The 15416-nt window shown below is 38.2% G+C and overlaps 1 long non-coding RNA gene across 1 annotated transcript; it reads left to right on the top strand.

Moving 5' to 3' along the window:
* The first annotated feature begins 1249 nt into the window (after positions 1-1249).
* LOC140330141 (uncharacterized) lies at positions 1250-14482 on the top strand. The gene is made up of 2 exons (XR_011920641.1): positions 1250-1426; positions 13186-14482. It is a non-coding gene; the product is annotated as an uncharacterized lncRNA (long non-coding RNA).
* The last annotated feature ends 934 nt before the right edge of the window (positions 14483-15416 follow it).

Below are 15416 nucleotides of genomic sequence, written 5' to 3'. Positions count from 1 at the left end.
TATATATATATATATATATATATATAATTTTATTATGCACAGCATATATGTAAAACACTTTCACACTTAGAAATAAACTAAGATCATGTGTCCCTGTCAAAGTTCCTATTAAATACAAAATAATATTGTAATATATATAAAAGAAATTGCTACAAAAAACTAGAATAAGAACATTTTCATATTAACAAGCACAAAAAACACCCCAATCCCTGAACTGCTAAAACTCTGTCAACACCACAATAAATTAGAATTTCCCTATGACAGTCGATGTGTTCAGTGTGAAAAGATAAAAATTCTTCCTTGTTTTATTTAGTCTTATTCCTTTTATTCCTTATGTATTGTTTTAACGCTGGAAAGGATTGATACATTTAAGTGATTTGGTTAATAAAACTTATTAGGATTTTTTTTAATGTATTTTTTTTTCTCTGTGTTATTTTTTTTAATAGTTACAACAAGCTTGTTTTACATAAGAAGAGAAGTGCAGAGATGTTTAACAGGGTCATTCCCAGATCAGATGAATTTTTCTTGTCTTGAATCCAGGGCTGAGGATAATGATTGGCTGTTGGATTAAAGGGGGGACAAACAGTACTTTGGCATCTTGTGACCCCACAATGCATAGCTGGCTTTCATTGATCATAGCCGTTATGAGATAATGCAATTACAAACATCAATAAGGAGCAGCGAGTGAAATCATTATGCGGTGACAGTGATAAATGACTGTACAGAAATAGCATGCTTTTTCTCTTACAATTCAGGAGCCTAGCGGCTCTGGGGGCTGAACACTGTCACCAAGGAAACAGATGACATCCAAACTGGCACCAAAGGGAAAAAATAAGAGCTTTTTTATTTTACCCCCCTTGTTTTTCCTTTGCTCTCCCAGAGTTAGTTTTGGCTTTGGAAGCAGATGCCAAACAGGAGAATTTTTAAGTTTTTTTTTGCAATAAAAAAAAATGCAAAAAAGAAAAAAAAAAATACAAAACCCACACAAACCTTGTACTAAGCTAAGTGATCAAGCATTCATTTCATGTTTTTTATTAAATCATTGCCTTGTAAGCCTCCCTAAAACAGGGGGTAGACTGTGTTTTTAACGTTTTTGTATCAGATGATGATTTATTGGTTCCAATTTGCATTCAGTGCCTACTACACTGCAAGCAGCACATAAAAAGGACATTTCCCCTATCGGGTTCCAAGTTCAGGATTTTATTTAAACTGAGCTGAGAGGGACTTCAAGGGAAGAAATAAGGGGGAATGTAAGATATGGAGAATCCTATACTGGCTTCATTAACCCCTCCAGTCCCTGCAGCAATGGAAGGGTTACACAGAGGTCGCTGCTTTCTCTTACAGGCGGTGACACCGCGGAGATCGCCAATTCAAGGCTGGGGACACCTGAAATTAGGGGAGATCCGGAACTTTTAATTCAGACATGGTAAATATCAAAATGTAAGGAACTGGGGCTGGCAAGCATCGGCTGCTTGGGTTAGAGGTAGTGAAAAATGCATTGTTCTGGCAGTCCTAGGAAAATATATATATATCACTAAAACACATATAGATGTACTGCACTAATTAAATATATATAAAGTATATACATGTGCAGTACATAATAAATTACATAGATTGATGAATACACGTGTGTGATCTTGCACATATAATTAACAAATACAATTTTATATATATGTATATAGACATGCAGACATATTTAATGTAAATCTTATTCATGCTGAATCAATCCCAATCATTGATCCCATTAAAACCCCTTCTTGGGGGAGGAAGTGACTCTCCTAATATAGTTCTTTATCCTGTAAGTTTACTGTAAACATATATGTGGTATATATGTGATATTGTTATTATTATTATTATATATGTCCATATAACTATATATTATGTATATATATATATATACATATGTATATATATATATATATATATATATATATAAATACACACACATACAAAGAGAGACGAGAGAAAGAAATCCGCCTATATTAAGCAGTCTATATCTAAGATCTAACATTTTACATATACTGAAAATCCAAAACACTAACTTGTAATTTTAATTGTTTTGTTAGGAAATGAAATGGAATAGTAGGAACAAATAGTAAGAAGTGAATATAAATAATGCTGATCCTATGAACTATTTGCTAACACATATATATAAATATATATATATATGGGGACTATGCTCTGCAGGGGAGAACCATGTAAAGTCATTTTTAAAGTAAAGCCACCAGTTGTTGATTACCAGAGACATTAATTACAGGAGAGTCATGTGAAAGAAAGCACATGTTTTATGTAAGTTGTCCTGAAGTTCAGGGACAGAACTAGCACACCTCTGGAATGTGTCCCAGGAGCAGCTCAAACTGGCCCTGAGAAAAGTCTGTAGTTCTTGTCCTGGGTCCCCACTATGCTTACATGGCCAGTGTCCTTATACTAAAAATATCCTCAATGAAGGGGAGAGGGCAAAGCTTGCAGGATAGGAGACTGTACTGGCAGAGTCACTGTAATCTCCCCTAACAAGGGATAATATAGTTGGGATTCAGCAGGAAAAAGATTTTACTCAAATATATATGTGTGAGTGTGTGGTGTATATATAAATAAATATATATATACTACAGTGCTGATCTTACAAATCAATTGAGAATCTTCACAATAAATTATTAAATCATGTGTATATATAATGAGTAAAAAGGATTTGTTTTTTTGCAAATTAAAGCAAACAAATGCAGAATTATAAATATGAGCTTTTTTTATTAGTAAATCATCCTACTTAAGATCATGCACATTATGGATTGCCATACAAATGTGAGTACAGTATATACTACGGTTTTATTGTCATAGAGTGGGTTACTGTTCTAATACAGACTCATATCCTGAAAATAATGCAAAGAATAACTTTGTGTGCAGCAGAGCCTTGTGTTCTGTGTCTAGGTGTGGGTGCGCTGTCATTCCACGGACGGCCAATAGATGGCGGTGCGCGCTGTCTCTGATGGCACGGGCAGAGTTGGAGCAGTGGCTGGGCAGGGAAGGGTCACTTCTTCTTCTTCTTCTTCTCCTTCTTCTTCTTCTTGTTGTATAGCGAGGCCCCTGTGCTCCAAGAAAGACACTTTGTAACCCAGAGCCTCACTGCTTCATTCACAGGCCACAATGGGCGTCTCGGAAATCTTGTCATGGAGATGATTTTAGATACACATACTCCATGCAGCTTGCACAGGGTGGGGGATTGAAGGCTGGGGCTATACATGGACAATATAGATATTTATGTACAAGGGTGAAATATCATGGCCTGTGCTGATTTCTAATAGATTCATAAAATGAACTCATCATGGGAGAACTTTTAAAACTCAGTAAGAAAAAAAAAGGAATATATTCTGTAATAACAATTCGAAATGTAATTTTCTTACTTTCCTGTTTCTTTTTAAATGACCAACCTGTGATCATTTGTATGACAGGATACAGACCAACAGAGGCAGGGCCAGCACTAGGAATATATGTGCTGCCATAGGTCACCCTGACAGTAAGAAATGGGGAGAAAGGAGAGCACCCTATCAGTGTCCTTCTGTCCCACATTGTAGATATAAGTTAGGGACAGATTTAAAGTGTGAGAAAAGGGGCCACAGCTTTTCCAGGGTCACAATTGAACGATTCTGTGCATTTGGTTTCTCAATGATTGACCACAATCGCTAGGACAAAAAGTGCTGTAAAATCTAAACATTTAAACTGAAAACAATGCATGGGCAGCTCAGTGTACAATCCCAGGAATGATTGAACTCCCATGTACATTCACAGGACTTACACCAGCTGAAGATCCTAAACCCAGGTAAAGATGCCAGTGCCATGTGAGTTTAGCTAAGAAATTACAATCAGGCAGTTAAGTTTATTTTATTACAAACAGGACATTGCCTGTCCCTTCTGCAACAAAGAACCTGGCCAATTGCAATTTTTTGTTAAGTTTGGTTCTGCTGTAATGATTTCCTAATGTTCTGATCATTTACATGGCTGAAAATGACAGCACCTTCTGCTTGTATCACTTCAGTGCTCTTACATTGAAAACTTATTTTACTGATGTTGGAGTTTTTTTGGAAGCAGTTCAAACTGCTGTAACAGGACAGGATGGGGGCAACGTCCTCACTTTAATGAGATTTCCTTCTACGTTTGTCTTTTGACAGATTGCACCTTGGTAGGATGATGAGCCATTCTCAATAAATCCAAAATTGATAAAAAAAAAGGGTTTTGGCTTTTAATCTATTCTAATATCTGTCGATAGCGTTAGGTATTGAGCCAGAACATTCTTCCGCATGTGAAAATATATTTCTAGATTATTTGTATTTACATCATTATATAGTTAGTTAGGTATAAAACTCTATAGACATAGTTCATCCGGAGAAAGACAAAAAAACCCAACAATTTGCTCCAACAGGGGAATAAATTCCTTTCTGATTCCATGAGGCAGTCGGATGTTCCCTGGATCAATGGTCTCTGTTATCTTTACTTTAAAGCCTTAATACCCAGTTATATTCTGTGCTTCCAGAAATCTACAGCAATCTATAATAGTTGCTATTCCACATTTTCACAGACCTTACTGTAAAGAATCCCGTCCTTATCCGGAGATTACATTTCTTCCCCCAGAAGCAAAGTTTTCCCCCTTGTCCTTCATCATATGCCCTCCCCCTCCCCCCCCCAAATGTCTCTTCTCAAGGGAGAATAGATTCAGTTCAGCTAATCTCTCCTCATGGCTCAGCTCCTCTATTCCTTTTATTAATTTAGTCAATTTGTTTAGTTATCTTGACTTTAAAAAAATCATTTTTAGAAAGGAAAAATCACAAGCAACGGATTTGATGATCATTCCACCAGTGGTTTCATAAAACCAAAAATTTGGGTTTTTGTCATCCTACAAAATGATAGCGGCTGCAGCGTGAAATGGAAAGCTAACTTTTAATTGTCAAAGTTGCTCCTGGCACAGACTTTAGGGGGAGGAGAGGGGCATCACCTACATGGATGTATGATATATAGCATGTTCTGCTTTGTCTTCTATAATGAGAGCGCATTGGTAGCCTTATAGGTGAAAACAAAGCAGGACATCCTATGTATCATACTCATTGTGACGTGTGAAGCAGGTGGCAGCAGTGTTGGACTGAGATACCTGAGGCCCACCACAGAAAACAGGAGTGCAGGAATGCTTTCAAGTGGCACGCATAGCATGCTGTAGCTGAACACGGATGTGGCTTACTGTGAGCTGGAGTAATTAAAAGAAATGGTTTAACAGCAAAGGCTTATTAGTCAGCACAGAAAAGGACTCGTTGGAGGAAAAAAAATATTGTTTATTGTTTCAAAAGTAGGAGAGCCAATTACCTATCATCCAATGCTAAGGTTCATTGTAATGGATGAGGTACAGGTAACAAAAACAGTTAAAGACGGCTTGCATATAACAAATGACTGTCAGAGACTGCTCACAGGTAACAGGAGACTGTTGGAGATGGCTTGTATGCCACATAAGAATGTCAGAGACTGCTTACAGCAAACATCTGCTCACACATATTAGACAGACTGTCAGAGACTGCACACTTGTGACAAAAGACTGTCAGAGACTGCTCACAGGTAACAGGAGACTGTTGGAGATGGCTTGTATACAACATAAGAATGTCAGAGACTGCTTACAGCAAACATCTGCTCACACATATTAAACAGACTGTCAGAGACTGCACACTTGTAGCAGAAGACTGTCAGAGACTGCTTGCATGTAATACAAGACTATTAGACATGATTGTATATAACAAAAGACTGTCAGAGTCTGCTTGCCTGTACAAAACACTGACATAGATAACAAAAGATTGCCAGAGCCAGCACACATTTTATAAACATTGTCATAGGCTATTTGCATGTTACAAACAACTTCACAGAGACTGCTTGCATGTCTGCCATAGACTACACCCATGCTGCAAAAGACTTTTACAAACTTCTGCATGTAACAAGAGACTGTCGGCAAGGAAAACAAAAATGCTCACAGATAATAAAAAATTGTCATAGACCATTCATATGTTGCAAAGATTGTCATCGAACACTTCAATGTTAGAAAGATTTGCATAGACCACTCACATTACAAAGATTGTAATGGGCCATGCAGATATCACAAAGGACTGTCGGACCACTCACATAGTACAGCAGACTTGTAAAATACAAGGTTTATGTTAGACCTAGCACATGAAAATACAGAATGGTTGTAAAAATCAAATATTGGAAAAAGGGCAGATATATACCTATCTTATATATGCTATCTACCCCCTGCAGTGCCTAGGTGAGGGGTACATGTTGGAAATATACTGCATAAGCTGGGGATCCCAAATTCCCTGGAAGATCTTTCATGCAATCTCTGCTCTAATACACCCCCATGTTCTTGCACTGACATAGAAGCTGATGCAGACAGTACAAGCCGCACTCATTTGCCTAAGTCTATGCCATAATTAATTTCCTTTTCTAAAAGCACAAAGTGATAGCTTATAAGTGAGGAAATACCACACATAATTAGCTATGTAAACCACCAGCAGCAAAAAGAGAACACTGAATTACGTATGAGATCAAGAAATATATCTGAAAATATCACCCTTATGACATGGCATGCTGGGACTTCCAGTTCTTCTGGCGCACTGTGCGTGTTTGTGTATTTATATATACAGCAATGCATGCACATAGTAGCTACATTGCATTAGTAAGCTAGATTGCAAGCTCTTCGGGGCAGGGTCCTCTCCTCCTCCTGTGTCATTGTCTGTATGTGTCTGCCATTTGAAACCCCTTTTTAATGTACACCGCTGCATAATATGTTGGTGCTATATAAATACTGTTTAATATTAATAATTGTTGAATTTGGGTGCCATTTAAAATGAAACATGTAACAGCCAATAAACATGCACATGTAAAACATATGCTAACACACTTTATAGCTATGCAACAAACTGCAAAGATATATTTTAGCCTAGGAGCGCTACTAATAATCACAGATGACACTTGTGATCTGCAAACACAGGTGTTTCTATATACATAAAAAGGCTTATTTACATTGTGATCATTGAGCTGATTGCACTCACATCAAAAGCATACAATGTGAAAAGAGTACACATATACATTTATTAAGTAAAAGCAAAAAACATATTTGCATGTAAAATTTGGATTTGGCATGCATCTCCTCAAAAGTAATTGGCAAGGGTCAGGATTGGGGTTTTTTCATACAGTGGTAATGTGGGTAGGGAGACTTTTTTGTTTGTGTTACCCACATCCCAAATCACACCTGTGATTGGAGAGTTGGCAGGTTCTGGGATCATGACATAATTCTGGGGGAAGTTTCTTCCCCTTTGAGTGACACACGGCTCCCCACTTATGTGCAGTTCGGAGTCCAAAGAATTAGTGGTCAGTGAGATCCAAAAGGTTGAAGACGACTGCATTGGAGTATATTGGAGATGATACTACAACCAAGATGGAAGCACACAGCAGAAGTTTTAGGTCTTTTTTATGTCTACACAAAGAGGTAAGTGTAATGCATTCAATACCTTAAATGAACATATGAATGCATAGAATGGTTGTTGGAATGAGAAATCTCTTTAAAGTGATCCTGCTGTATGAAAAAAGGAAAAATGCTGTAAAAGAAGAGAGTGAATATGGTCTCTATATTGCCTGCAGAGGTAACATATCTCCAATAACGAAAACATTTTCATGCAATTCATACTGTAGGAATCGTGTGCGATGCATTATATGTAATGAGCAAATGTGGCTGCTTCTACTGTACATATATAATTAGACATAGAAAACAAATACATAACTAGCACTAAGCAAAGTGGGCACATGCTTCCAGGTTTTCTGAAATGCCCCACAACTGGAACACCACCAGTGCCATTGCTGAATGAAGAACTAACTGTATATTTGGCTGCCTCGGGGGCCTGTGTAGCAAAAAACTCCCCTTTCATCCTATTCTTGTTATAGCTTGTTCATGTTTCCCCGAATGGGCAGGGGCCACATTAAGAAAAGCTTTAGAAGTGATTGGGCCAAGTGGTGAGCAAGTTTTAGCTGCAAACATTATATGGGGATGGGCAAGACCATACAATGAGTGAGTGTGGCTCCGGGTTAGTATTTATTTTACCAGGGCTTTACTGAGGGTAAAAGGAGAAAAGTTGAAGGACATCTTCACCAGTTTTTGCTGGATGGTACGATTAACACATATGAACAGTATGAATAATCTCTACCTATTCATTAACTTTCTTCTGCTATATCACATAATCCAGCACAAAGAAGATGCTAAAGTTACACACTGACCCCATGGAGCAGTGGTCACCCTGGTCATCCGGATTTCAGATCATTTTGTTACTAAAAAGATTGTGCCAGCAAACATTGTATTGTGCTCCATTTCATCCACTTCATTCACTGTGCAGCCTATTTGTTATACTAAGCCAAATGAAGCTTACCAACAACACCAAATGTTGGTATGGTTCATCTGCGTTATGGTAACTTGGAAGAGGAAGTCAACTGTATTGGATAATGCACCCCCCCATTACGTATAACATTTCAGTTTCATATATACATTTCCTTTTTCATATGCTTAAAGTATAAAAATAAAAAAATGGATATTATCTTCAATCCATTCTACTGTGCATTTATATTGTTGCATACATAAATGTTTGGACAAGTAAAGGAAGTCTTCAAGTGGGTCGAAGATAAAAATTGCATTCTGCATCATACATTACCATACAATATATTCACACTTTGCCCTTGTGATGGCAGTTAGGTTCTTCTTGCAAAAGCAGGAAAAAAAAATTGAGTGTCCGGAAGCAACATATAGTATCCACGAACTGCAATGCAACCTCACCCAACACATGCACAAAACAGTTTTTAATGGTTTCCATTGCTTTGAATAGGAGCTGTTGGTAGCACAGTTAGAGTGTTGTAGTTGTGCACTAAACTGAAATTCATCTAAAATTAGTCATACTTTTTATCACTATATCCAAAACTGGCTGGAGTAAGGCTCAGGTCTGATGGGTGGCTGAATGTGTGGGTAACTTTTCTTGGGCACCCTCTGGTGGGGTTGAGCTATTGATGTGCATGCATTGTCCTGTGGAAAAGGGGATTTTTTAACACTCCCATTTGTTTCAATGTTATATAAATAAGTAATATATTTTGCTATTTTCCAGGATAAACAAGTCTTCTTTTTTTTATTTTGTATGCAAAAAACACTTCTTTTTCTACTTTGACTTCCCCTTTGAGTAATGCCAGCTGTGCACTAATCAATGGGTGCATGACAAGGTAAACCACTGATACCTGCTTTTCAAACCCATACTGTACAACAATTGTATACCACTTAACCTGAACATACAACATTTCTCTTTAATTCAGCCTGGAGCTCTTCCTAACATCAATCGACCAATGGGAGAGCTCTGCACTGTTTACTACAACAACCTGTGAAGCCCTGGGGCCACAGGAAGGGACACTACATGCAATGTACACCCTGTGATTCTTGTTCACATTTCCAGGTATACATAGCACAGACAACATCTAGAAGAGGTTAAAGATCTTATTTTCATCTACTGTGACATTTTCAGTGACATATGTGGGCAGCCATATTTGTACATCAAATATGCATGCTGTGCTTCCTTGGCAGTGTAGAACAGTATGTAAGTACATGCCTGTGTTCTGACCCATCATTCATCTTATAATAAGTTATATATTTCCCTTATGTGTGCGTCTTATAAAAACAAATTTGATCACCATTCAACCAAGATGACAGATAATACTTCAAATATTTACTTGCATAGGGCGAACGATATCATGAAAATGTGAATGAAATATGTTAGTCAGGTAAATTGCATACAACACCTTGTAGAAGGCGTGTAAAGCAGATCTAAAGCTAAACCTCCATCTACAACCAATACATATATTGTAGAAAGTTACCCAAAATCTAGACGTCTTTGGCCAATCATGTGATGACCCGGGGTTCATATTTCCCTGAGGTGTCTGGTCCTTATTATTCCATTACAGCCTTTCCTAACTTTTCTTACCCCAGAGAAAGCCATGAACTAATTTTCAAGTCTTGTGGAATCTCTACTAAATCCATAGGAGATCAATAGAAGAAATACACCTTATGTTGGTGGTCAGTAGAAACAATCCCCCCGCCCCCCTCTTACAGACAGCTAAATAGGGTTTTAGGTTCATTCTACTGACTTGAAATGATGAGCTCACCATCACATGGGAGGTCATTTAGACAACGTTCAAGGAACCACTGACTACTTCTGGAGGAACCCTAAGGTTCCAAGGAGCCCTGGTTAAGAACGGCTGCTCCAGAAGGTACCAGTAACAGCTCCTCTTTCTGCAGTACCATACTGTGAGCCCATCTTGATGTGGTTTTGCCCCCCTATAGGTGTAAATACCAGCTAGGACTCACAACATAATTCAACCTGATAAAGCATTGGCCTAATTTATTAAAGCTCTTCAAGGGGAAGATACACTTTCATCAGTGAACCTGGATGATCCAGCAATCCTAGAATGGATCTGGTCCAGGATGGAAACATTTGCTGACAAATAGCAAATTACTTTTAAGAAATTCATTGCAGGTTTGATGGGTCACCCAGGCTAACTGTAGAAAGTGTATCTTCTACAGGTTTAATAAATCAGGCCCATTGAGTCTGCTGGCGAATCCTCTGGAGAGGAGGTGAATACTGCAGTAAAAGCTGTTTAGTTATATTTCAGCATGGCTATAGAGTTGTTCTTTCCTTGGGTCTTCACTTTAAGACACAGAGTCTGATTTACTAAATGAACAGAATGTTACTATAAGTCTTCAAGGGAATCCCTGTTTTTTTTCTCTGCACACAATTGGATGGGTAAAGTAAACACAGCTTCCCTGGGCAAAGTCTATTCTTATAGTAAATCTATCCTTTAGTGCTGCATTTCTTCTAAGGGGCAGAATTCAAGTCAACTCTAGCTGTTCCTTTGCCTCTCCCGGGCAGATAGCAGACCATGAATCGTAGACTGGCTGCCAAAACTTTTCTGTGTCTTTGCTTTGAATGGAGGGTAGCTAGGAGACAGCAAGCAACCAGAGAAGACGGAATTTCCAACGTGTAAAATGTCCTTAACGGGGCCATTGAAAGAGTGCAATAAGGCGTGAGGGGGAACTAATCTCCCCATTTAAATGTTTGTGGCAATTTTATCTAAATGAATTTTAATGCTAAACGAGGGATAATTCCCTAATTGTAACCAGTTTACTTGCCCCCGATGCCTTCTAACATCTTGCACCGAACAATAGCAATACTCTCAATATCTGATTCATTTTAAAAGCATTAATAGTTGATTAACAATTACTCTTGAGAGGATGGAAGAGGTGTAGAAGACAGCATCGGTCCTTTAAAAAAAAAAAGTATGTATTTGATCTACATAAGCAACTGGAATTGCATGTGCCTCTCTTTGTTAGGGAGGGTGGTTTGTTTCTGTTCTTTTAAGTCGCTCCAAAAGCCAGCTAAATAGGGTTTGGCAAAGAGCATCTCTGTGGCTGTGCATATTGCCTGGCAAATCACAGAGCTCAGCAGTACTATTAATATTAGATAAAAGTCCCTGAAAGAGTATGAAACTCTTTACAATGAACTTCTCTAATTTGTTCTTCTTTTGTATTCTAGATGTGCTATACAAAGCATTTTGTTATATCTGTTCGATAAGTGTAAAACAATACCCGATAAACCTGCCAGAAATCTAGTGACCTCCTTTATCCTGTGCAAAATTAAAGTTGCCAAACTACACAAACCTTCCTCATAGTTTGTAGATCTGGCGATTGAAAAGTGTTTTGGATTACATTTTCTTTCCTGGGGTGGCCATGCTGCTTCTCTATAAATGCAGTACAGGGTGTGAGAATTGTCATGTAACAACAGAAAGTAAGTTTCCAAACAGTGAAATTTAAAAAAGAAAACTATTGCAATCACCAAATCAAAGGTTCAGGCTGGTAAACCACAATACATGATATTACATTTTTCCTATATTCAGATAAACTTTAAAAACATGGTCCAGTTACATGAAAAGAATATGTGAGTTTTTGTTGACCTCCTTCTGGAAGTAGCAGTGCCATTTATGTCTTTAACTATAATCCTTCCTGAGCTAAAGACCTCGAACAAGCATGCAGAAAGTGAGGTCAGACGTCATGATGTGCATACCTGTGCAAGGTAAGTGACTCAGAAAGTATTAAAGCCTTCAGATCAGCAAGAGAGATTCAGAAACACAACCACTGCAGGGGTCTTCTGCCTTCCCTATACAGAAAGAACAATCTAAAAAATAGTCAATACATCAAAGTTCCCAACAACTATCAATCAGATTTCAAAGCTGATTTGGAAATTTATAGTTAGTGCCACAAGAGAGTGGTACACAGCCTGCAGGAAATACACTGCTTGGACAACTTTAATTTGTCTTGGATTATGGATAGGGATGAGCGAGCGAATTTAAAACTCAATCTCCCTGGGGATCCTTGTCCCCATTTAACCTCCAGTGCCGGGGATCACACACAAGAATGCCAGGGCTGCAAGAATGATTGGAGCTCGGAGAGTTCACTGCGATCCAGGGGCAGTAGAGGTAATTAACCTTCAGTGCCCGGGGATCTTCTCAATGAATGTGGCTGTGGCACTAGAGGTTTATTAGGAACTGGAGCATTAGGACCCTTTAATATCTAAAAAGTCTAAAGGCCACTTTCAGGTGTGCCACCCCCTTGTGCATAGCAAAGTGTTGTTAGGGTAAGTTCAGACTAGTTGTATTTAACTGCTGTGTTTACCTCCCCCAAATGCTTACTTTTAACTTTGCAAGTGGCTGTTTTGCATTAAAACCGCTTGCAAAACCCAGCTCTTAAAAAAAAGTGTTTTCAGACAGCTCAGGCAATTCAAGTCTGTGGAGGCGGAAGGGGCTGCAAATCACATGACAACACTACTGGCAAACTGTATTACAGGTCAACACATCGGCATCTGCTGCCTTTGTGTTGGGGGTGTTGTGGTTCTTCCCCAGAAGAGGAAAAGCCACCCTACATCCAGAAGCAAGACGTCCCTTCTAGGAACTGCACAGCAACCCACAGCAACACAAAAGTGTGCACAAAATGGTGTAGATAAACAGTTGGGAGAGCTGTTGAGGCATTATGGCCATGTTTTCTAGAACAGCACAAAATTATTCCATACACTTCTTCGTTTTCAGGTATTCTACTCTTCCCTTGGACACCAGAGATATGGACTAGAACGGGTTGGTCTGGTTGGTTTTGCAATGCAATGTGACCTAGGCCCTCAAGCAACACACATGCCAGACTGGAACCAAAGAACTGGACGTGGCATATTATCCACAAAACAAAAAACCTGTTATACTTGTAAACAAGAATTTGTGAATACTTTTCTTGTGACTGTCAAACAGAGCTTTTTGGGGATAATGCATTTTTGTATTTCAGTGCATCTAGTGTGCAATGCAGGGCAATAAACTTGAAAGTTAGAAAATACTTTAAAAATGTAAAAACTTTTTGGCAGGCTAATAAAATGTCTCCACTTCCCAAACAATGATGTGAAATGTGTTAAAAGTTTTGATTTTCCAATACAAAAGCAAAAAGACTAAAAATAGAAATGCAGCCACCACTAAGACTGGTAGGTTGCATTATATTACAGGTAGTCCCCGGTTTAAATACGAGATAGGGACATAAGGTTTGTTCTTAGGTTGAATTTGTATGTAAGTGAGAACATGTTCATTATTTTAATAAATGCAATTAGGACAGATGTTTGCCTCAATATATTATTGGACAGCGTGGTGTCAGTTACGATATAAAATCCTCACTGTGAGTTAATCTCAAACAAAACAAGAAAAAAGAAAATCTTTGGACATTCATTAACTTCTGAAGCAAGCTGTGCTTTGATATGCAAAAAGTAACTGCAGAGTTTGTCTAGGTCATTAAAAAGTTAAAGTTAAAGATGTTACAGATGAACTCAGCTCATAGGATCACCCACAACCTCAGCTTTGTTTAGCAAAAGATTTCTTCTTCATGCAAACCAACCCCTTCCCCCATCAAGCCTCTGTCCTGCACACGGGCGAGCAGAGAAACCCGCTCATATCTAGGAGTCGTCCGTATGTCGGATGACCTTAACACAGAAACTACCTGTACATTTTTTATGGATTGCTTTTTTGTATATATATGTATATAGACCTCCATAAATATAGACAGTATATCACTTTGCAAAACCTGCATTATTAGCTTCAGGAATAAAATAATAAACTACTACAACAAACATTATAAAAATTATTTTTTGTAATTTTCCCAACAGCAAAGCTGCCTGGGGTGTCTGAATGCTTATGTTAACCAATGTTCCAACTATATTGTGAGATCATAAAATTTTCACCTTGCCGCACATCAGATATTTTCTTTTAAACAATTATCATCAGATGTTTTCATTTCTGTAATTAAACTTTAAAGACCATATTCTGATACTTCTATGGGATTGTCCTCACTTCAGGCCTAACTGTTTTTTATTTCTCTAAAATAATGTGTCCTGCAACAGACCATTAACATATAAGTGACTATAAACTCCTTCTCCATATAATTTTACTACCTTGTTACCTAGATGGCACAGACACATCGGTAATGTCACATGTCATTGTTTGTACATTGTATATAGTATTCATTTAAAATTAGCAACTGTTAAGGTTTTTGCAGTGATGTCATCATCAAAATATTTGTTTTAACAACAATTTTACCAAATAAATATATTTGCAGGTAATGTATTTTATGCATGGTATTTACTGAATGAAGCCTCCCGTGTATAGGCAGCCTAAAGCCCTGAGACCACTGCTTGAAGCTGCCATCTTGGATGTGATTTCTGCATTCCCTTCAAATTACATTTTATAAAAGCTTCTTCAATGTTTTTAAACACTAAGAAAACTCTAAACTAATTTTTTTATGTACCAAAGATCCCCATGGTAAAACAAATTTATTAGAGATCAGTGGGATCACCATTACCTAAATTGGTAGTAAGTGGGAAGAATGCCCCCCTTATTATGGCAGCTATATCCCAGGATATCTATTTCAGAGATATCTGTGCCTGAGGGTCTGTGTACCTGCTATGGCCATTATGAGAGGTTCTTACTCTTCTTGTTGGATTCCTGCACTGGTAAATACCCTGATTTAGTGTCAGTGCAGACCAGGCACCAACCATTCAATCTCTGCATTTCACATTTCACTTATAACAAGCCCCCACACAGTCTTCAGGGGCTAAAAGTGCTGTCCCAGCACCCTATTACCCCCAGGAGGGTGCAGGGGATGATATCTGAGGAAGGGCTAATAGAACATCAGGAGCAAGAATGAAACACTGTGCTAGGTGGAGAGCATTCAGGCATGCACAGGGTAAAGGGCAGGTCAAAGGTAAGCCAAGGAGTCATACATAGGAGTCGTC

This window comes from Pyxicephalus adspersus, chromosome 4 (genome assembly GCF_032062135.1).
Source record: "Pyxicephalus adspersus chromosome 4, UCB_Pads_2.0, whole genome shotgun sequence".
NCBI lineage: Eukaryota > Metazoa > Chordata > Amphibia > Anura > Pyxicephalidae > Pyxicephalus > Pyxicephalus adspersus.
Note: the sequence above shows the minus strand (reverse complement) of the source record. Positions and strands in the feature narration are given on the sequence as shown.